We start from the raw sequence: 21,715 nt of genomic DNA on the forward strand, positions 1-21,715 counted from the left end.
CCAGACTGCTCCTCCGCTAGAATGTTCTTCCCACCTTATCCCCATCCCCGGTATAATAAAGACTTATCCTTTTTTTTCTTTTTAAAAAAGATTTGCTTTGGAGTCACAGTAAAATTAAAAGAAAGGAACAATGATATCCCACATGTCCCCTCCCCCTGCACATCTGCACCGCCTCCCCCTTATCATCATCCTGCATCCAAGTGGTACAGTTGTTGCCACTGATGAACCTGCATTCTGTCACCCAGAGTCTGAACTATACATTAAGCTTCACTTCTGTTACAGTACAGTCCATGCATTGGACAACTATATAATGACATGTACCCAACAACCCAGCATCATAGAGAATAATTTTACTGCCCTAAAATTCCTCTGCACTTGACTTATTCATCCTCCCTTCCCTTTTAACCCCTGACAACCACTGAGATTTACTGTCTCCAGTTGTGCCTTTTCCTGAATGTCAGGTATTTGGAATCCCGTGGTATGTAACCTTTTCAAATTGACTTCTCACACTTAGGGATATGCACTGAAGTTTCCTCAATATTTTCCTGGCTTGATATATATATATATATATATATATATACACATATGTAAATATATATATATATATTATAATATCCCATTATCTAGTTGTACCAAAGTTTGCTTACTCATTCACCTGTTAAAAGAAAGCATGGTTGTTTCCAAGTTTGGGTAATTATGAATACAGTGGCTGTGAACGTCCGTGTGCACTTTTTGCATGTGGTTGCAAATCTTCAGTGACTGTGGGTAATGACAAGGAGCATGGCTGCTAAATCCAATGGTAAGAGGGTACTCATACTTTGTAGTTGTAGTTGCACCGTGCTGCTTTCCCACCGGCAGTTGAGTGAGAGCTCCTGTTGCTCCACATCCTCGTCAGCATGTAGACTGTCAATGTTCTGGATTTGGGAACCTTTATTCTTTAACATTCAGCTCAAGGCCTCTCCCTCTTGGAGGAATCCCCAGACCCCTTGGGAAGAAGAAACAGCAGGCTCCATAACTCCAGATCAACACATCATGTTGTCATACCTATGGGCATTTTGAGGATATGAACTTCTCCTGACCCTTCTCCTGGTATCATATAGCAAAGCAGGGTCTGTGGTATAGTGTTCATCCAGCAAATGATCCATCAATAAACAAATACATCAATGCACAAGCAAAGTCCGCCAATGAATGAATGACTTGCTGGTATATATAGTGTTAAGTGTGGCACCTCACAATTTGCAAGGCATTTGTGCTTCCACTAAACCATTTATTCCTAATCACCTCCTGGGACTTTTGCAGGCAATTTGGGTATGGAGATTTTGAGGGACTTAGCAGGGTTAAGGTATAGAAAAGCAAGGACTTGAACCCCAGTCTTCCAATGCTCTTTGCACACCAAAATCTAGTTCTCATTATTAAGAATTAATGGCAGTTTATTAGAAAACCCAAACATAAAAGCTTGCCAAGAATAAGGGACAGACAAAAATGAGAACAGAACTGATGGATCCATTGAAAGAGCACGTGGAAAAACCTCCCCATGTGTCAGAGTACACCCAGGGTGCAGACTTACATGTGGGATCCAGATTATGCTACACTGTAGCTGCACTCCCATATACACACTGGAGAAGGGGACAGCCTGGCTAGATACAATAGGACACTGTAAGATTGGGGGAAATGGAAATCAAAAAGATCCTGGAAAACATTTGGCCTTTGTTTTTTTGGAATTGGCTTATTTCACTTAGCATGATATTCTACAATTCCATCCATTTATCTGCAAGTGCCATAATATTCTTCTTCTTTATGGCTGAATAATATTCCATTGTGTATGTATACCACAGTCTTTTTATCCATTCATCTGTCGAAGGGCATCTATGTTGGTTCCACAATCTAGCTGTTGTGAATTGAGCTGCTATAAACATTGATGTGGCTGCATTACTGTAGTATGATGATTTTAAGTCCTTTAAACTGAGGAGTGGGATAACTGGGTCAAAAAGTGGGTCCATTCCAGTGTTCTGAGGATTCTCCACACTGCTTCCCAGAGTGGTTGCACCAATTTGCAACTCCACCAGCAATGTAAAAGTGTGCCTTTTTCCCCACATCCACGCCAACATCAATTATTTGTGATGATATATAATTGGGGTGGGGGGGAGTAAGAGAAGAATGGAGGAACTTTAGATTATGTAGAGGGAAATGAGAGGGAGGGGGTATGAAAAATGGTGGAATAAGACAGATATCATTACCCTATGTACATATATGATTGCACGAATGGTGTGAATCTACATTGTGCACAACCATAGAGATGAAATGATGTACCCTGTTTCTGTACAATGAATCAAAATGCAGTCTGTAAAAAAAATAAAAAATAAAATAACTAAAAACAAAAACACCAGGGGAAAAAAAAAAAGATCCTGGAAACAAATTTCAGCAATTTCCGGTTTTCACCAGGGCCCAGCCTCACTTCCTGTACTGCATTCCTTGCTAGCACTGAAGTTTCAGCCCTTGGAGAGAAGCCGAGAGATTTCTGCAAATGTTTTCTCTTCGACAGATGGAGCAGAAACCAAGAAGTATTGCAAGGAAGATGGATCTGTGCGTCACATTTGCAACGATAAAAATACAGCAACGGTTAAAAGCAGTCTCAGTTAAATAGAACTGGGAACCCAGGGTTGGCCTAAATCTTTTTTTAATTAAAAGTGAAGGAGAATTTCAAAGTTCTATTTCAGCCCCTCCAAGCGTCAGCAGAGTGAATGCGAAATGTTTATGTGGTTTGGCTGGGTGTGAGACTGCAGAAGATTCATGTGGGTTCAGGCCTTAGCCAGAGAAAACCCCCAGCAGAGGGAACCGTGAAGGGAACGGGAGGAAAACCTGGATTCAGATCCCAGTCCCGAACCTGTCTCTTCAAGAAAAATCAACCCTGCGCCTCAATTTCATCACTTGTGAAACACAAAAGTGGCCTGTTCCAGAGAGCGTGCAGGTCCTATCTTCAGTGCAAGACTGGTAAAATAATCACCTGAAGCGACTCCACAAAAGTGTCCTATGGCCTTCCTCTTCCTCCACATTCCTCTCCTCCCCATCCTTTATCTCTTTTTCCTCTAATGCCTCTGTTTCGTGAACGCCCTCTAGCATCTGCTTTCTTTTGCTGCCTTTCTCCCATCTTTAAAGCCTACTTTAATATCTAGAAGAGTGATTCACAAACTGATGTCTCAGGATAACCTGAAACGGACACACCTGGGTGCTATTCAAATAATTGGGAGTCCTGACCACAGACTTGCTGAGCAAGCCTCTGAGGATCTTGGAGGCTGGGATCCTGCCTGTCAATCAATGCCACAGAACTGGGGATGCACATCAGCATTTGGGAACTGCTGCTGTGGATGAAGGCTGTCAGAGCAGAAGCTCTCAGTCAGAGACGCTCTCCAGAACTGCCGGGAGACCTTTCACAAAACACTCGAGACAGATCCCTACATTGCAACCCCTGATTCCATGGGCCTGGCAAGGCCTGGATAAACCTGCTTTGAAAACAAGTTCTTGGGGGTTAATAAGTTATGGTATAGAATCCCTGAAAAGCACATAGTCATGTCAGCAATGCAGACAAAATGATACTAATATCACTCTCTGTCTTTTGAATATTTTCCCCACACAACTCAGTCACCTTCCCCTGATCCCCCAAATCCCCCAAACCAATCACACACATTTGCTTTGGTGGAAGATAAGTGTTTTAGTAAATATATATATATATATATATATATATATATATATATATGTATACACATACATACATATATATACACATATATATGTATATCACTTAATATACACACATACATTAAGAAGTAAATATAAAAATGCCTGCATGTCCCACATTTGCATGAATGTATGCCTACCACACATACCCCAGTGCTCAACACCAGCACACTCAAAAATATGAACTCCACTTTAAATATCAGCCCTGGTCACTTCAATTTTAAAAGCCTAAGTTGACGCTCTTCATAATAAAAACCATAATACCTAAATCATTGTTGTAAGATCAGATGAATTAACATTCATGGAAGAACCTACTTCATTGTTGGACATAAGATAGGCACTTACCTCTTACCCATTGACAAAGTATGTTCCTTGTCAATAGGTAAGATATGTAACATGCCTATTGCACGTTCATTTCCACACAAGATTATTCATATGTGAATGCGCTTAGGAATCCAAGGATACATGCAAACACAAATCATGCACTCACCTACAAAACATCAAAACTCACAATTTATGTGTACAGCACACACACATGCACACACATACACTCATTCACTCACGCAGCTTCCATGATACCAAATAGCTTCTCTCAGACTACAAACCTCTGAGCCAGGTTCTGCCTGTACCTGTCAAAATCTGTGCTAGGATCTGAGGTCCTGTGAGAGAATGTGGACCGTGGAGGAAACAACAACCACACATAAAATAGATGCCACGTTCTTTAAGAAGCTTTCAGCAGGCAAACCAATGCTTCAGAGCAAACCTAACCAAGGACACAGATCAACGATAGCTTAGCTTATGTTTACAAGAGGAAGCTCTGAGGGAAGAGCTTTTAGGAACAGATGCCTCAAGTGCCCAGCTGTGCAAAGCACTTATCTAGAATCCCCATCAAAGTCCTAGAAACTCATGTATCACTCTTACCCTCCTGAAGCTTACAGTCATAGGAAAGAAGACAGATATTTATGAAAATATTTTCTAAAAGGACAGCAAGGACAGGTTTAGCAAACATAAAAATTATAGCAGGGATGGTCAGTGAGCAAAGCCATCAATCCTACTTTGCTTCAAGTTTTCCATTACTCATGATAAGTCTTGGCCTTAGGTGTCAGTAAAGTCAACAATCAACTCACCAAGAAACATTATGATGTTCAGAAATTTCACCTGTCTCTGCATTGGTGCCCTTTGGCCAGTGTATTTAACATACTGTTGCTAAGCTTTATGTTTTCCTCATGGACACTTTTGCATGTGTATTCATTCTCAAACGTATTTACATTTTTAATGCTGTATTAGTATTTTCCTGGAATTGAGAAAGAAGGTGAAAGACTCTGAGCCCATGATTCTGTTTTTAAGATTTGGTACAAGATTGGATTCTTACTTTCCATTCTATGAGTCTATGGGATTCTGACTCTGAGTCTTCACTATTCTAAGAGTCTCCGAGTCTAACCTTTGAGAGATTCTAAAATTCTACAGTTCCGCTCCTAAGATGCCACTATTGTAAGACTCTGACAATTAGAACTTGCAATCCTAAGTGGCCATCGCCCCGATGTGAATGAGGTCACCATGACATTCTCCAGGAGCAGGAGGAGCCTAAGTCAGGGTCAAAGTGCTGCATGCTCATGGGAAGGCAAAGGGTCACGAAAAGAATGAGGTGCGATCTTCCAGCAAAGTTGAGAGCCTGCGGGGCACTACCCTCCACCCCATCCGACTCTGGACTCCATTCCATGGTCTAAACATGAAGAGCATCTGCTGCTAGAAGAAAGTGCCCCTGAGGCCAGCCTCAGCTGTTTCTCTACTTTCTATCCCAGTGTCCAGCACAAAGCCTGAGCACACAGGGCTCTCAATAAACCCTGTGTGACTGAATGTGTCACCTGGACTCAATCTTCCTCCTCCCTCCTCGCCAGTGCCTCCTGACCCTCCTCCATACCTTCCTCTTCTCCATCATCTCCTAAGGACAGTATAGAACTCCGATGTATATTAATTATTAAGCCTTTTGGGAATCCAGTGATATATGAATTATTACTCCCATTTTACAGATGAGGAGCTGGAGGCTCAGAAATACACGATTTACCAAAAGTCACTTAAGTGAGAGAAAAATGGTGGAAGTGTCTGACTTGATGTCCACAGTTGCCTTATAATGTCCTCGATAATAATAAAAATAGCAACATCACAGAAAAAAATTAAGAAAAGCAAAGCCTAGAGAGAGAGGCCTCTGCTTTCTGTTCCTGAATTTAACTCTAAATTCATTTTCTCAATCAATACCAATTTCCATTTCAGGATATCCAATAATTGGGCCTTCCACACCCAACTGTTCATTTCATTTTCTAGCCCTTTTTCCTCCTCTTGAGACTGCTGTACATGGCATGTGTTTATTTTTCAATTAAAGCAAATTAAACTTAATTTTGTTTTGAGAACTTTTTTTTAGAATTTCACAGCCCACGGTGAGATAATTGAGACCCTGCTGTTTTTGGAAGCACTATTTAGAGCAAGCAGGCCTAGATCTGGCACAACCTCGGAGGAAGCCGCCCTTAACCCCTTCCTTTCCCTTGTCCCACCATCGCAGAGTCTCCTGGGTCCATCTACTTCCGGGTCACTGCCCCAGTCTAGAAGGACGGCTTGTATCTGGCATGGGGACCATGGCCATAACCTACTAAAGGTCAACGGGCTTCCCTCTGCCCTCTCCCACCTACCCATTTTCCTCCATCTCACAGCTGATGGAGTCAATGCGCATCTTAAAAGTTCCCAACAATTTTCTAAACAGAGGTGACTTAATCTGAGATCTGAGGCTTCAGGTGCTCTACCCCAGATTATTTCTTGAGCTGCACCCCTAGCACGCTCTGCAGGTCCTCCCACTCCATCTGCAAGGACCTCCGGGTCTCTCCAGCTAGCTTCTGGGTCTTCCTGGCTCACACAGTCTGACCTCTCTATGCCTTAGCGAGCTGGGGGTGCCCCAACGACAGCAGCGGCTCTAATGCACTATCTCAGGCTGCACATTCGTCATCATGTGGAGCTGACAGTAGCATCTGAGCAGAAAGAGACTCTACTCATGGTAGACTTTCTGAAACCTGGAACAAAGGAGCTCCTCAAATATGTATTTATATATATATATATTTATATATTAATTATTTGTATATATTATATATATAATTATTTATATATATTATATTATATATAAGTATATATATTTATATTTATATTTGGAAACAAAGAATGAGAGGAGATCAGGAATAAAATGGACTAAAAACAGGAAGGAAGGAAAGAAGAAAAGAGGTGAAATTTACACTAAACCTGGGAAACTTTCCTTCTCACTAATCTTTGAAAATTTTCTTCATATGACCATCACTTCTACAGTTTTGTAGATCACCAGAATTGTTTATTTAAAAATTTTTCATACACATAATATTCTGATTTTTCTGGCGTCTATTTGTCCAGTTTTAGAACTTCCCAAAGTGTGTTATACCAGATTCTAATAAGAATTAAATTTTAAAAAAACAAATATATGTCCTGTCAAAATTCTAAGCTCAAATAAATTTGAGAAGGCTTTCATTAAAGATGATGAAAATTCCCTTTATTACAGGACTTGTCAGAACCTTGAATGTGTTTATATACCTTATGATTTCCAGGCGGGTAAATCACAAAGCCTCTCCAAAATTCATGTTAGCATAAAACACATTTGTCTCTTAGTTTTCCAAGAGACTTGAACAATGACGAGAAAAGGCGGGACCGTGGGAATCAATGCACAGGAGCAAGCAGGAACCTGGCGTTCTAAGTCTAGTGTGCTCCAAAGTAAGAATGTGACCTTTGCCACCACAGTCCCCCTTGCCAGAGTCCTAATGTCTCCATCTTTCAGAGGAAGGGGATGGATATGATGAATCCTAACACACCTTCTAGCTCAGCCCTAGCATCTCACAGTTATGTGATGGAAGACAACACAGCCTGGATCATGCCTTAGGGTCTACCATGCCACCTGCCCAGAAGGCGCCCTTCCTCCACTTCCAGGAGTCCAGATCCTTCCAGGCCCATCTCTAATGCTACCACCTGCCCAGACTTTTCTGGGCAACCTGGACTAACATGCATTTATTCCTGAGGCTTTCTGTACAAACATTTCGTTTCCATAAGATGCTATCATAAATACAGCACATTTTTCTTAGAGCTCATTTCATTGGTTGATGGCAATGACGTGCCATGCGTCGTGATGACCAAGGTGACGAAGGCTCCTTGTGTGCCTTCTCTCATATGCCTTCTCTTCCCTAGAAACCCTCGGAATGTGCCGTGTCATCTGTGGTCTACAAAGAGTTCAGCACAAAGGTTTAATGTAGGACAGACCTGTCACTCACAAGTCCACTTTAGAGACAATGTAAAGTTTAAGCCAATGATTTCAAGCCTTTTTAAAGCCTTGAAGCCTCTTATTCAAATGCAGAAATGTAACAAGTCAAAGCAGATGGAGTGGAGCTACTCTGGTTGCAGGTGGCAGGTTGAGGAGGGTCTTAGATCCAGTCTCACCTGATCAGCCCCTCCCTCCTCCTGTGCTTGGCTTCAGAACATTCCTCAGAGCCTCTCTTGAATCTCAAACCCTCATTTTACAAGGGAGGAAAGCAAGGTCTAGAGAACAGATGTGATTTATCCAAAATGCAAAATGAAGACGCACAAGAGGAAAAGTCTCCCAATGCCAAGGAAGCTGCCACCCACCTGCTTTTGAACTGATGCACAAACTCCCACCAGACAGGAACTGATTCCAGATGATACAGAGGTGGTGGTACAGTTTCCATTAAAGGGTGTGAGAGTTATTTTAATATTCAATAGAAAGTATAAACCACCTAGGAAATCTTCAGTTTTTGAGAATTTGCTCAGGCCGAGGTAAAATAAGAAAAAAAAAATACTGACTCCATTTCAATTTGATTTAGGTTGCGTGACTTAGAAATGTAGAAAACTCTGCATTAAAACATGTACTCTGCTTTGGTTCTTTTTCCTACCTCAATTGCTCACTGATCTCCCACATCCTACTAATTAAAATGTTGATTACCCAAGTAATGCACATTCATTACAGAATATTATAAATAGAGGTAAGCATAAAAGAAAGAATAAAATCAACTCATAATCTATTACCAAAATAAAGCCACTCTCAAATAGGTGCATCTTGTAAAATAGTCAATTGTGCTATCTATGGTGTTTTGACCTTATGCTTCTTTAACTTAACAGTTCACAAAAAAATGGGTTGCCGTCAATAAATGCCATTAAGTGACATTTATGGAACTCTTACTGTATATGAGGTGTTTTACTAAGTGCCTTATGTTTGTTATTCATTCTCACAGCAGAACTACAAAGAAGGTTCTACTGTTAGCCCACTTTACAGATGAGGTTCCCTATTTTCATCCCACCTTCAAATGTATGTGCTTCCCTATTGCCAGTCTTAGAGTCTGTACAGTATTCCACGACACACTTTGCTTTGTCATTTTCCTTTGTTTCACAAATGTTCTAATAACATCCCTTCTTTACAAACTTGTGCACATCTAATTAATTGATGTCTTAGAAAGGGGGAATTTCTTAGAGATAAAACAGAGACACAGATAAAGACAGAGGTAGAGAGAGACAGAGATGAGAGTCATCCAGATCAAAATGAAGTCCTGCTCTCTTGCTAATGCAGCTCTTCCCTCACCCCTACTTCACTCCAGCCCAGGCACATTGCTCTTTCCACACCCACTCCTTCCTGGGCACAGACCCACCCCAGGGACTATACTCTCCCTGTCTCTGCCTGGCATGCTCTTCGCCCTGCTGTCTACCTGGTGTCCTCCTGGTCTCCCGTGGTTGCTCTGCTCCAGCGTCAGCATCTCAGGAAGGCTTCCCTCTCTCATCCACACAGAACAGCAAGCCCTCTCCCACCTCGCCATCTGTCCCCACGCCTTCCCTCTCCAACCACGTTCTATTTTTCTGTATTACACGTATCAGCATCTGACAGATAATATATTTTTATGTGTTTATTTATACATTATCTTCTCTCTCCATGAGAATGTTGGCTTCCAGATGGGGATGGGGGTCTTGGTTTTGTCACAGCACTTAAAACAGTGTGTCTGGCACAGAAGAAGGTGCTCCAGAAACAAGGTTTGCTTTTTTATTTGTTTTAAAATGAAAAAAATAAATAAAAGTCACATTTCATAAAAAGGCTCTACATTTAATACATATTCCTGCCAACACTACACCAGAGCATCCTTTTCCCCCAGCATTAGAGTCCAAATTGAAAGTGACATTCGAAACAAAACAAAACTTTGGTGAGAGTATTTGGTATCCTACTGCTATTGATTTTTAAGAACCAGAATATTTTGATTTCTTTTAAATGTATTGACCACATGTGCTCTACATTCTGTTTTTATTTGAAGGTTCTACTCCAAGATCATCTTCTGATAGTAGGTGATCTCCAGACCATCTCTGGGCTCATGTCCCATCACCAGGAAAGGAGAAACTTGCCCTGGACTTACATCTCTCTATCTTCTGCTCCTCTCCTTCCTTCCCACACTCAATCACGTTCAGTGTTCCTTTCTTCATGCATATACATGTGTGGGTGTAAGTGAGGAGAGGAGAGAGGCAGATGCACATACAGAGAAATATACATAAATTATCTCGCAACATCTGGCTGCCACAATTTATGCCACCTCCACCCTATTTCCTCGACTGCTTTTAAAAGCACTCCTGAAATCCTAAGTGGCTTTGGTGGGTTTATCCTCAAGGAAAGTCAGATCTTGGCGCCTGACTCTGGTTAACTGGGAAATAGTAGCTTATTCTATGACTACTGGTCCTGGTCTAAGCAGCATTTGAACTTTTACAACTTATGGGTGGAAATAAACAGGCTAAGTTAAGGTTTCCTGCTGAGGCATTGTGAAGTTAAATTACTATTTTAAGAGGCTATGAAGTTGGCAGCCAGAAAGCACTGGAAGAGTGGAAGATATTCATGATGCTGACAGATAAAGAAGGAGAGAAAGTAAAATGCAGATTGTTAAGGAGATTTAAGAAGGCTCCCTCCAGCAGCACCATTTATAACATCTCCTAGAACATGCGAGATGGATGCCTTTCTCATTTAGGCATGTATGAGATCAGAATCGAGGGCAAATGCATAACAGAAGGGGGAAGATTTGCAATGGCTGACCTGGCCCAAGACAACAGGGACCAAGCAGCAATCATCAGCCTTGACTTTGGCAAACCACCAAGCTGCTGACTGCTGGACAATGCCTTCCTTAGACTAGTGGAAGGAGGCAAGGCAAGTCAATGCAAAACATTACCAATGACCAATGGCACACACAGTCTTGAGATCTGATGCCACCACCTATTTAATATCTCAGAGCAGGTTCTTTTACCTCTGAACCTCAATGTCCTCACCAGAAAAATGGAAGAAGAGTCCCAATTTTAAAGTGTTAACATAAAGATTAAATGAGATTATAAAAGTCAAGTCAAGACATGCAAGTTCTTGGTAGAGTAAGTGATAAGGGGCAAACTCATGAGGAGGATAACAGATCACACCAGAGCATCCAGCATGCTGTCAATCATTCACCCTCCCAGGCACACCTGATAAGCACACTAATGGATCAGAAAGCCAAGCAAGAGGTACAGTAAGATAGGCTATAGGGGGTTCAGGTTCTCAAACGAATGCAGACACTGATCTTAAGAGAAAAGATTCTACATGTAAAATGAAACAAAACAACAACCACAAAAGTGAAAATTAAACTGGACTGTGTGGAAGACAACTTTCACCTTTGGTGGCAGATGACCTTTGGTCTGTATCTGTTTACTGAAATTTAGAAACCTGCCTTAGTAATTTTGCATACTTCTCTGCCTTCCCTGCTTCCTCAGTATCTCCAACATGTCACCTGCTACACTGGAGAATGGGGAGGGAGGATGTGAGTAAAAAAGGATGAGTGAATTCCTTTGCAATGTTATGGTTTAGATATGAGTATCCCCCAAAAGCTCATTGTGAGACCAGGCAAGAAAGTTTAGAGTGAATTGATTGGGTTATGACCATCTTAACCTAATCAGTGAATTAATCGCCTGATAAAGATGAAGTGAGTGGTAACTGTAGGTGTGGTTAGAGGTGATGGGTCTTTGGGGGCTTTGGGATATACATATTGTCCGTGGTGAGGGGAGCTCTCCCTGCCTCCTGATGGACGTGTTCTGAGCTGCCTTCCTCCATCACGTTCTTCCGCCATGTTGTTCTGCCACACCTTAGGCCCACAGCAATGAAACTGGCCTATAAACTGAGACCTCTGAAACCATAAGCACCAAAATAAACTTTCCCTCCTCTAAAATTCAGGCCTTTTGGTCACAACAGCAAAAAAAAAAAAAAAAAAAAAAAAAAAAAAAAAAAAAAATAGATAAAGATAAAGAAAGAAAGAAAACTGATTAAAACAGCAAGGCAGTGCCTTGAACCTAATAGTTATCTCTTCCATGTTTCATGCATGGTATTTCCAGTGTAAGAACATACCCAGGAGTCCAGACAATGCTTAACTTGATACAACAGGGTGTGGCAACAAAAGAAAACAATAACAAGCAAATGCTTCTATAGCTCTGATGATCTGCCAGGCATTGTTTGAAGCACCTAGTGTGTAAAGAAATTAATTTCCCACATTACCTCTGTGCAGATATTAATCCTCATTTTACAGATGAGAAAACTGACATGGCAGCATTGGGTAATCTGGCCAAGGGTCAGATAGCTAGTAAGCTGCAAAGCAGGCATTCAAATCCATCACTGAAGCCTTCAACTCTCTACTTTCAAGTCAGATGGAAACAGGTTCAAATCCTCAATAACCACACATTGACACAGTGTATGACCTTAGACAAACTGCATCACTCCTCTGAGCCTGTTTACTCATCTCTAAATAATGATACTACCTGTAAGTTTGTTGAGAATATTCAACAAGAAATCTATATCAATCACCTGTTACAGAACACATGACATGCTTAGTCCATACATTGTCCCACCGCAAGAATGATTTTAGTATATTCACATTCCAGCTATCTCTGGGTGAAGATCCTGAGTTCTTCTTAAGTGTATAATACCCAGTGATAGGAAAGAGAAAGGATAAGCAAAACTTGGCTGACTTGGCAATATTTTCAGGAATCATTTGTAAGGCTTCACTGGACTTTGAAGGGTGCTATTCTGTTGATATGCACTCAGAATAAAATTCTTTATGACCCCTTGAAGCCCTCCCCAGTCTTGGCCATCTCTGAAAATGGCATTTGACGAGGACCACTTCATCTAAAAGAGTCATGTCTCCAAAATGTGTCCCAGCAGCAAAACCATATTACCAAGCCTTGCCGGGTAATCTATTTTTCAATCTTTCCCCTACAATCCTAAACATACCAAAGTGCTGATTTTCTTTTTTTAATGGCCACTGTGCTGGTGCAGATGTTTTTATAGTAGCAGCACGGCTCCTTGTAGGTCCTTCTCCTTCGAAGTGCCTATAAACTCAGAACTCATCAACTTCTGTGAGAATTTCAGCTTACCTTGTACTGTGTAAAAAGAGTCCTACTTACTAAAGCAGGTTTCTCTGTCCAAGTTCTCAGAATGCACTTCCAGGATGATTGGGGGCTTCTAGATACTCTCCTAATTCCACAGCCCACCAGAGTTTCATCTACTTTTGCAGATTGCTAATTTTTAGAATAGAGACTGGACAACTCCTCACTTGGTAGGGTGGGTCCCCTAAGAGGTACGCATGTCCTGGATGCTGCCCTTCCTCTATCAGTATCCAGCATCTGCCTGTGAGCTGAAACTGGGCTGTTCCACATTACCCCCAGGATCCATTCTTTCTCTGAGAGGTTCCCCCGGGCTCATTTGCAAGACCTTTGAAAAGCTAGATAAATTATCTCTCAGAAACCCTTTGGGGCCAGTATTGGATTAACCCTTACAAAGAGTTCTAGCTGTTCAGATGGTCCATTTACTTGGAGCCCTGCTGTTCCAACCTTTGCAGTTTACACACACAGAAAAGCCCTGCATCTTGCCTTTGTTAATTGCCTTATGAATCTACCTTCCACCCTTGGGGGCATACCATCACTTAGCTGTTCCCAAGTTGGCCCCAGCATCCTGTACACAGCTCTGCACCCTGTGAGAAACTGCTGCACGCTGAGAGCAGAATTCGTTCAGAATGATCTATGGCATTTCCTCATTGGGCTCCCTGCTCCTGTGTGTGGATGGCAGGCTGGTCTGATAATTTACTGCTCTTAACTTTCTCACACCCATTCTTCTTCAGTCTGTTCTCCTTTAGGCCACCTGCAATATCCAAAAGATAGTTGTCTTGGGACACAAAGATCCCCTTCACTCTCATAAAAAAAATTAATTTCACTTTTCCTCAGTCTCATTATCTTCTTAATTGTCTTCTTTGCCCCCTCAGTAGGAAGGATTGTCTGTGGATTTCCAGGCAGCCTTCTGTGTTCCAGTAGGACAGTGGGTTTCATGGCAACACTGAATCACTTAGATATTAAGGGCTGCACCAGCAGCACACGTTAACCGGCTACCCCACTTGGACACCCTTGAATACCAATCTGTGCTCTGAGCTATGACTTCTTTTAGATCTGCTCATTTTTGAGAGGTCACCTAGACTTCATAATGACACATGTCCGCCATGCTTGTGTCTTTCTGGTTATACAATAACTCTGTCATGCAGTATTTCCATAGAGCTGGGCAACGTCTCCTCAGTGAGGCCACGCTATGTGGGGTCCTTCCAGATTTACAGAAGACAAGCTCAGAGAGGGAAAAACAGGCCCCTAAAGAGGTCTAGATATACAGTGGCCAGACCCTGTGTCCCTGTGCGCCTATTGTACAAGGTTTGGAATTAATGGAGATCTAAAATGAAAAGATACAGGATCTGATCCCCAAGATATTATAGCCACTGTCACCATCCTGATCATCACTGTCTCTACTGATGTGTCTACCCCTCCCCACACTCTCATAGAAATTGTGAAATGGTGCTATCAGACTATTACGCATGACATTATGTAGGGATTTCCAGATCTCTTATATTAGACGACCAGCACCTGGTGGATTCAGTGATGTATCCCCTAAGTCTCTTTGATCAAGTCCTTTCACAGACAAGATCTATAATGTTTGCCAACTGAAACTCATTCCAGACTTACAATCACCTTCTCCCCAGGTTTTCATTCTCTTCCTCTTTTCTCACCATTTACTCCTGTTTCTCCTCCTTCCTTAAACTTGGGCATTTTCAGGGTATGGTGCTCAAAGCAGAACCAGAAATTCAGAGTGGAAGAACTTGTTTAAATGACTGATTAAAATTGACCACGATGAAATCCCATCATGAGAGATTTATGATGAACCTCTGTCAAACCTCTTCCAAACTCTCCTCGGTTCTCAGGCCACCTGCTTCCCAACCGGGGCAGTGTCACGGGAGAGATGCCAAGTCTTTCCCTCTCTGAGGCCTATGGAATCTGATGCTGCCCCCCTCTCTTATTACAACTCTTGTCATTATTCTCCTTCTCATTCAAATCCTCAGCCACACAGAATTTAGTCCACCCCTAGCCTCCCTCTGTGTAACGACTCCACCACCATCTTTGTCTCTGCCTCTCATGCTTTTCCCCCACATAACCTCAACCACAAGGCTGGTCCCTCCTCAATTAAATCTCTGCTCTAGTGTCAGTTCCTCTGAAAAGGCTTTCCATGACCAACGCACCTTAGGTTAAATCACCCACATTCCTTTCTAGCAGATTTCCCCAATTATTTCTGTGACATTATTGTGCTTGTCTATTTGCTTTCTCATTTTTCATCTATCTCTGCCTCCTAAGTATGAGCTCCATTGAAAACAGGGCCACTTTCCTGCTACATTTCTGATGTCTAGACCTGCACTGTTAAATGCAGTAACCGCTAGCCAAATATAACTATGTAAATTAAAATAAAAATCAATACAAATTAAATAAAATTAAAAATTCAGTTTATTAGTAGTACTAGAGACATTTCAAGTGCTCAGTAATAACATGTAGTAAATGACTACCATATTGGACAGCACAGAGAACATTTTAATAATTCCAGAAACTTCACCAAGAAAACAATGAGTTTTGTTTTTTTTTTTTTTTAAATCCAGTGACTTCATGACACCTTCATACCATCAATTTCAAAGAGTTAATAATATGTATCTGCTGTTTCTGGCATCTATTGAACAAACTCATCTTGTGAGCCGTCCATTAATTCAATTGTACAGTGGGAAGTGCAGAGATTGCCTAGGGCAATGTTTTCCAAATAGCAGGTACCCAATAAGTATTTGTTGAATAATTTAATAAATGAGTATTTTCTTTGAATCCTCACTCAATTTCAGGTTGTCTCTCACCCTTTTTGTGCCGTCTAAACCCAAAAATGAGATAAAATAGAGAATGTTCATAGGACAAAATCCAGCATGGAAAGAGGCCTCGTATGTGGATTTCCAGGAGACAGAGCTGTGAACACAGGCCCTTCTCAGAAAGACAATACGTGGGGTGATGTGATTATGCTTGCATATTATGTGAAGAACAGAAAACTGGAAGAGAATTACATTTGTGTGATTTCAGAGACATATGGAGAGAAGGCAGATTTAGGGTCAAAGTAAAAAAAATATGTATATTGCAACAAAGCTCTCCCAATACAACATAGGCTGCTTTGTGTGGTAATAAACTCACAGTCACCAAAAGAACTCAAACTAAAACTGAGTCTATTACCAAAAGAATTTTTGATTCCTGGATAAGAAGAAAGTTCAGTTATTGAAAAACCATCAGAGGTTTCTTCAGAAAAACTTCTCAAAGAAAACACTGAGTTTTTTTAATCCAGTGACTTCATGACACCTTCTTACCATCAATTTCAAAGAGTTAATAATATGTATCTGCTGTTTCTGGCATCCATTGAACAAACCCATCTCATGAGCCATCCATTAACTCACTTGTACAGCGGGAAGCACAGTGATGCTCAAGTAAGGAGGACCTAGGTTCAAATGTCCAGCTCCTTCTGTGACCTTGGGCAAGAAACCTAACCATCATGAGCTTCACTCTCCTCTTCTGAAACAGGGCCTGTGTTGGCCCTACTGGGTGGGAAGGGAAATGAAAGGACAGAACAAAGTGAAAGATCAGGAACTCAGTAGGGGTAATGTTCTCTCCCAAGGAGAATATAACTTTCCATCTGAATCATCAGACTCCTTACGACTTGGCTGGTATACGCGGCCTAACTCGGAAGCCACAAGGCATTGCTTTGAGTAAATAGGAATCGACTGTCAGAGAGAAAGAGTGAGAGACAGAGGACGAAAGATGACAGCTGCTGCTGAGCCTGGCCATGAAATGCAAAAGCAAACATTTACAAAGCCACCACTCAGTGTCAGTCCCTGGGGACACAAGATGCTCCTCAGAAGAACACTGAAGAGGGCAAGACAGACCCAGACCCATGGTGCTGCCAGTCCCGGCAAACAGAGACACCTCAACAGAGTTTCAGATCGAATTACGTAGCAATCAAAAGAAGAAAGAGATTCATTCCAGAATAAGGTCTTGGGCAGTCTTCTTGAAAAGGGTTATTTGAGCTGGATGTTAAAATATGGGTAGCATTTTACAAAGGAAAGCCTGAATGTAGGGAGTGGTGGGAAAAATGAGAGAGAAATTCATTATTTTTAATAACAAAGGATGAGAATGGAAAAAAATGGGGGAAATGATTTGAAGAATGACATTTGAAGACTTGTCCTTTTCACATAGCCCCATCTTGTTAAATATGTTCACCGGGAGTTTGGTAACTGATTTGTTCATCTTTAGATTTTAGCAAAGGACCAGAGAAGGGCAAGGTACGTTCGACCTTAGTGGACTATCTAGGAGATGCTTGCTGATGATTTTATCTAAGGAACTGGGAGGAGAAAGAGAGAGGATGCAAATCATAAAATGTCTCCTTGTATAACTAAAGGGCCTTTGGACAAAGACCTTTTCAGAGAAAAGAGGACTTTCTGGTCAATAACATAAAATCTCTAATGCACTAAGAAAGAGATGTCCTACTTGAACAGAACAGGGGAGAGTGATTTTACCATCTCCACCTCTACTGCTTACAAATGTATTCACTGCAGCCTGAGCTGGGCCTTCTAAACTCAACAGGGGCCCAACAGCTGATTTGGAATCTCTGAACTGTTTTTCCTTGGTTGAAATGGAGTCACAGCTCCCCCTTCTGGGAGCTAAAGTGCCATCCAGTCCCGGAAAAACATGCGTGGAAAAGACTTCATAGCAGTTGGGCCTAAAACCCTGTGCTTCTCAGTACTTGCCTGCACGCCAAAAAGAGCATCTAGAAGACTGAGAGCACACTTTTAAGTGAGCCTGATTCTGACTTCTCAAGGGCCTCTGACTCACAGGGGTTTGGATTTTCATTTCCCTGGAACTAAGAGTCCCAGTACTCCTTTGAGAGATGCCCTTATATAGGGGAACCCAATTTGGTGTGGAGGTTGCAAATCTCTTTGGGGAGTGCAGCAAGCAGGAAGGTTTCTGGATCTGTGCACACGTGCATGTGAGTGCATGTAAGCACGTGTGCCTGCATGTGCTCCTATGCCCACAACATGAATAAACATGTGGGGCTCAGATTCTAATTAATACAAAGAAATTAATTTGCCTGGAAGTATTTGCATTGATGGATGGGTGTACATTTAGCTCTCTGGAAAGCAAAGTTTCCTTAATAAGAAGCTCAGGCTTAGTCCAGATGCTTTGAGGGGTTCTGTCTACCAGCCATAGTCAGTATTGGTTCCCAGGTTGTGTATAATTATCTAAAGACACTGCAGAAAGAATCCATGGTGTGTGTGTGTGTGTGTGTGTGTGTGTGTATGTGTGCACACCACGCACATGCATACGCATGTGCACGCACGCGCTTGTCTATGGGGAGCAGTGATTGAGACACATCGGGTCATTTCTCTCCAGGGTCACATTTCCAGATGGAGAAGTTCTGCAATACGTCTTTGAAATGAGAAGTTTGATGAGGGAAAGACAAGCAGCTGTCCCTTGGGTGGGAGCATGGTGTCCAGGCAGGGTAGGGAACAATACATAGTCCCTGAGCAGAGTGATTGAGTGAAAGACATTGATATGACTGACAGGCAACCTGAGTTCTAATACTGGGCATGCCACCAATTCCCTGGAGAATGTTAGGGGAAACTCATCCTGTCTTGGGCCACAGAGTCCTGCCTGTCTGGTCTTTAATATTCCTTCCAGCTTCGATCATCTATGAACTGGAAAAGAGAGAAAATGAGAACAGTTCCCAGCGTGGGGTTTCCTCCTCTGTCTTCACACCCCCTACCCAAAATGAGCCAGAGAGCTCTGCTCTAACCCGAGTTTCCTAAAGCAGATTCTCTGTGGCAATGTGAAGGCTTCAGCCCGAGGTAGCTGCCTCTGGCCAGAGAATGGTATGTCTGCAAGTGCCTGCAGGTAGAACAGCCACCCACTCGCCAGGGCAGGTTCCTGCAAACACACGTTTGCTTTTATCTTACCCTAGAAGACACATACATACATATGTAAATAATTTATAAGCCAAGTATATTTCTCTCTTTTCCCCCTCCCAACCCCTTTCTTGGTGGTCCCTTCAAGCCGAGGTAGAAAAGCTGCTGTGTTCCACTTTCTCAGGCTTGTCTTCTCCTAGTTTTGCTGCCTGGGAGTAGAACAGCTGCCTCTTACCTTGAGAAAGTAACAGCTGCCGAGTCTGGAAGCCATGCTAACAGCAGTAAAACTCAGCATTTTTGCTGAGTAGGGCAAGCCTTTTAGAGACAGCCGGGAATCAAATCAATGGCTGGCCCCAGAGCCCAAGCCCAATAGTACCTAGCCAAGGTGTCCAAGGGACTTACCTATGAAGACTTCTAAAAGGTGGAAGAAGGAGGAAAGAGGGCCTTGACCCAAACTGTCTTCCTAACTGAGATTCTCCCACGCCCCACCCTGCCCTTGGCAGTATTTTGGAGCTAAACAAGAGATGTGAGGTACAAACCAGACAGCAGTTTAAGTCAATTACCGCCACGTTCTGTGATGTGCTTGCCATCCACAGTCCCTTCCCAAATTGTAAGTCTCCCCCACAGGTACTGAAACACACACACACACACACACACACACACACACACACACACACACACCTCTGCTTCTCCCTATATCCTTCTAACTCCAGGGGAGGCACAGTTTTGGAAGATTCCCTGGAGTGGGGGGGCTTCTCAAGCCTGCTAGATATGGGGAAGGAAAGAAAAATCTGCCCCAGATATCTCCCACAGCGGCAGAGCTGCCCCCACATGAAATTTCCTCCGCGACCCCGTGCAATGGTGATGGACAAGTCCCCAGAGGATGTTCTCTCCCTTCCCCAAGGGAGAACCACACAAACTTGCCCTGATCCTCCCCTCAAAAGCACTAGAAACAGAGAATGTCCTTATGCTGAGATGATTACAAACCAAGAGACAGGGCAGATTTCTATCCCAGATTGCCCAGCCCCAAATAAGGAGCCCACCGCGCTGACTTTCCCCTTCCTCTATCACAGGCTACCCAGTGCCTCCAAATTCCCATCAGAATCCTGGAGTCTGCCCAGTGTGGAATTTAAAGTGACAGCATCTCATTTGCCTCAGGGTTTGGTCATTTCTCTTTCATACAAAACGGTGGGTCCAAGTGTGTAGCAGGTCCAACCTTTGGAGGAATATTCCTTCAAGGATACCAACATTGGGCTAAACATGATGCCATCCATATCCCTATCATCTCCGCCAAACCCGAGCCCAGAGCCCAGAGGAAGTCCACAGCGGGTTTCCCGATGGCTACGTGATCCTATAGTAAGGATCCCATTTCGTGTAAGCTGGAGAGACCTAATTAAAAAGACACACAAGCGCACACATACTAAGATACATACAAACATGCACACACACAAATCGCGCAGTAAGTAGGTTATAGGACCTCTCTTCACCCCCCTCCCCTACACACACACACACACACACACACACACGCAGCCACACACACACCACAAACACGCATCAAACGCAAACGACGCCGCACACGCAGACACACACTAGCACCACATCAACTTCCCACCACGGTACACACGCCGGGAGCACGCCGGGGCACACACGCCACTTTACTAAAAGCCGCATTTAACCCTTGCAGCTCCACGTACAGGGACCCCCTCCCCGGAACCCGATTGGACTTGGCGGCGGACGGTGGCCAGGGAAGAGCCGACGAGCGTGAGGCGGAGAGCGGGGCGGCCGGGGGCGCCCCGAACGCGATGCGGGGCCCTCTCCAAGGGCAGCGGGGCTCCAGAGCGCTGCACCCGGCGCCGCCTTACCTGGAGTCAATGTCCGTCTTTGGCGGAGAGCTGCGGGCGGACGCTTTTTATTCTGCTCGGTGGGAACTTGGGAGAGCCCTGCGTCCAGCTCGCATACCGGGGACGGCGCGGGGACTGCAGGCGTGGGGGTACCTGGCTCCTAGCAGCCTGGCTCATACTCAGCCGTAAAGTCCCCTTCGCTGGTCCCGAGGACAGGCATGAATCCCGGCTCCGGAAGGCGGTCACTACTCCCTGTGCCTCCCGGCTCCTGGCTCCGGCTCTCTCGCCAGCTCGCTCCCTCTCTCGCCTGCGCTCTCCTCCTCCCCCCGCGCCAGATCAGTTCGCAGCCGTGGGGACCGGGAGCGAGGCGGCTGGCGAATGGAGAGGGAAGTCCAAGTGCGCCGCGGTCTCCGGGCGGGGAGCAGCGGAGGACGGGCCAGGCAGGGGGCGGGACTTAGCCGGCGACGGGCGAAAATGAATGGGGGAGCGGCAGCCGGGGGGCGGGGAGGGAGGAGCCGAGCGCCGGGTTTATTCCGAGGAGTGTTTTGTACGTCTTTAGGCGGAGGAGGAAGAGAAGGCAGCGGAGAGAAGGGAGGCCGCCCGGAGGGAGGGGCGGCCTGGGTGGGCTGAGGCTGAGCCACCCGGGAGTCTCAGGGGTCTGGGGACAGGGAAGCGCGTCTCGGGGTCCCAGCATCCACAGGCGCTGCGTGTGTGCGCAGATCCCGAACGTGGTGTTCTTAAGCG

The 21,715-nt window shown here is 43.7% G+C and overlaps 1 protein-coding gene across 1 annotated transcript in view; it reads right to left on the reverse strand.

Annotated features, from left to right (window-relative positions):
* Positions 1–21,334, reverse strand: part of BRINP1 (BMP/retinoic acid inducible neural specific 1) — a 169,935-nt gene extending 148,601 nt beyond the window's left edge. The window contains exon 1 of the mRNA XM_079113410.1: positions 20,993–21,334. The gene's annotated coding sequence lies outside the window, so the exon portion shown is untranslated. The remainder of the gene's footprint in view (positions 1–20,992) is intronic.
* Positions 21,335–21,715: the final 381 nt, after the last annotated feature.

This window comes from Sciurus vulgaris (assembly GCF_902686455.1).
Source record: "Sciurus vulgaris genome assembly, chromosome: 15".
NCBI classification, from domain to species: domain Eukaryota; kingdom Metazoa; phylum Chordata; class Mammalia; order Rodentia; family Sciuridae; genus Sciurus; species Sciurus vulgaris.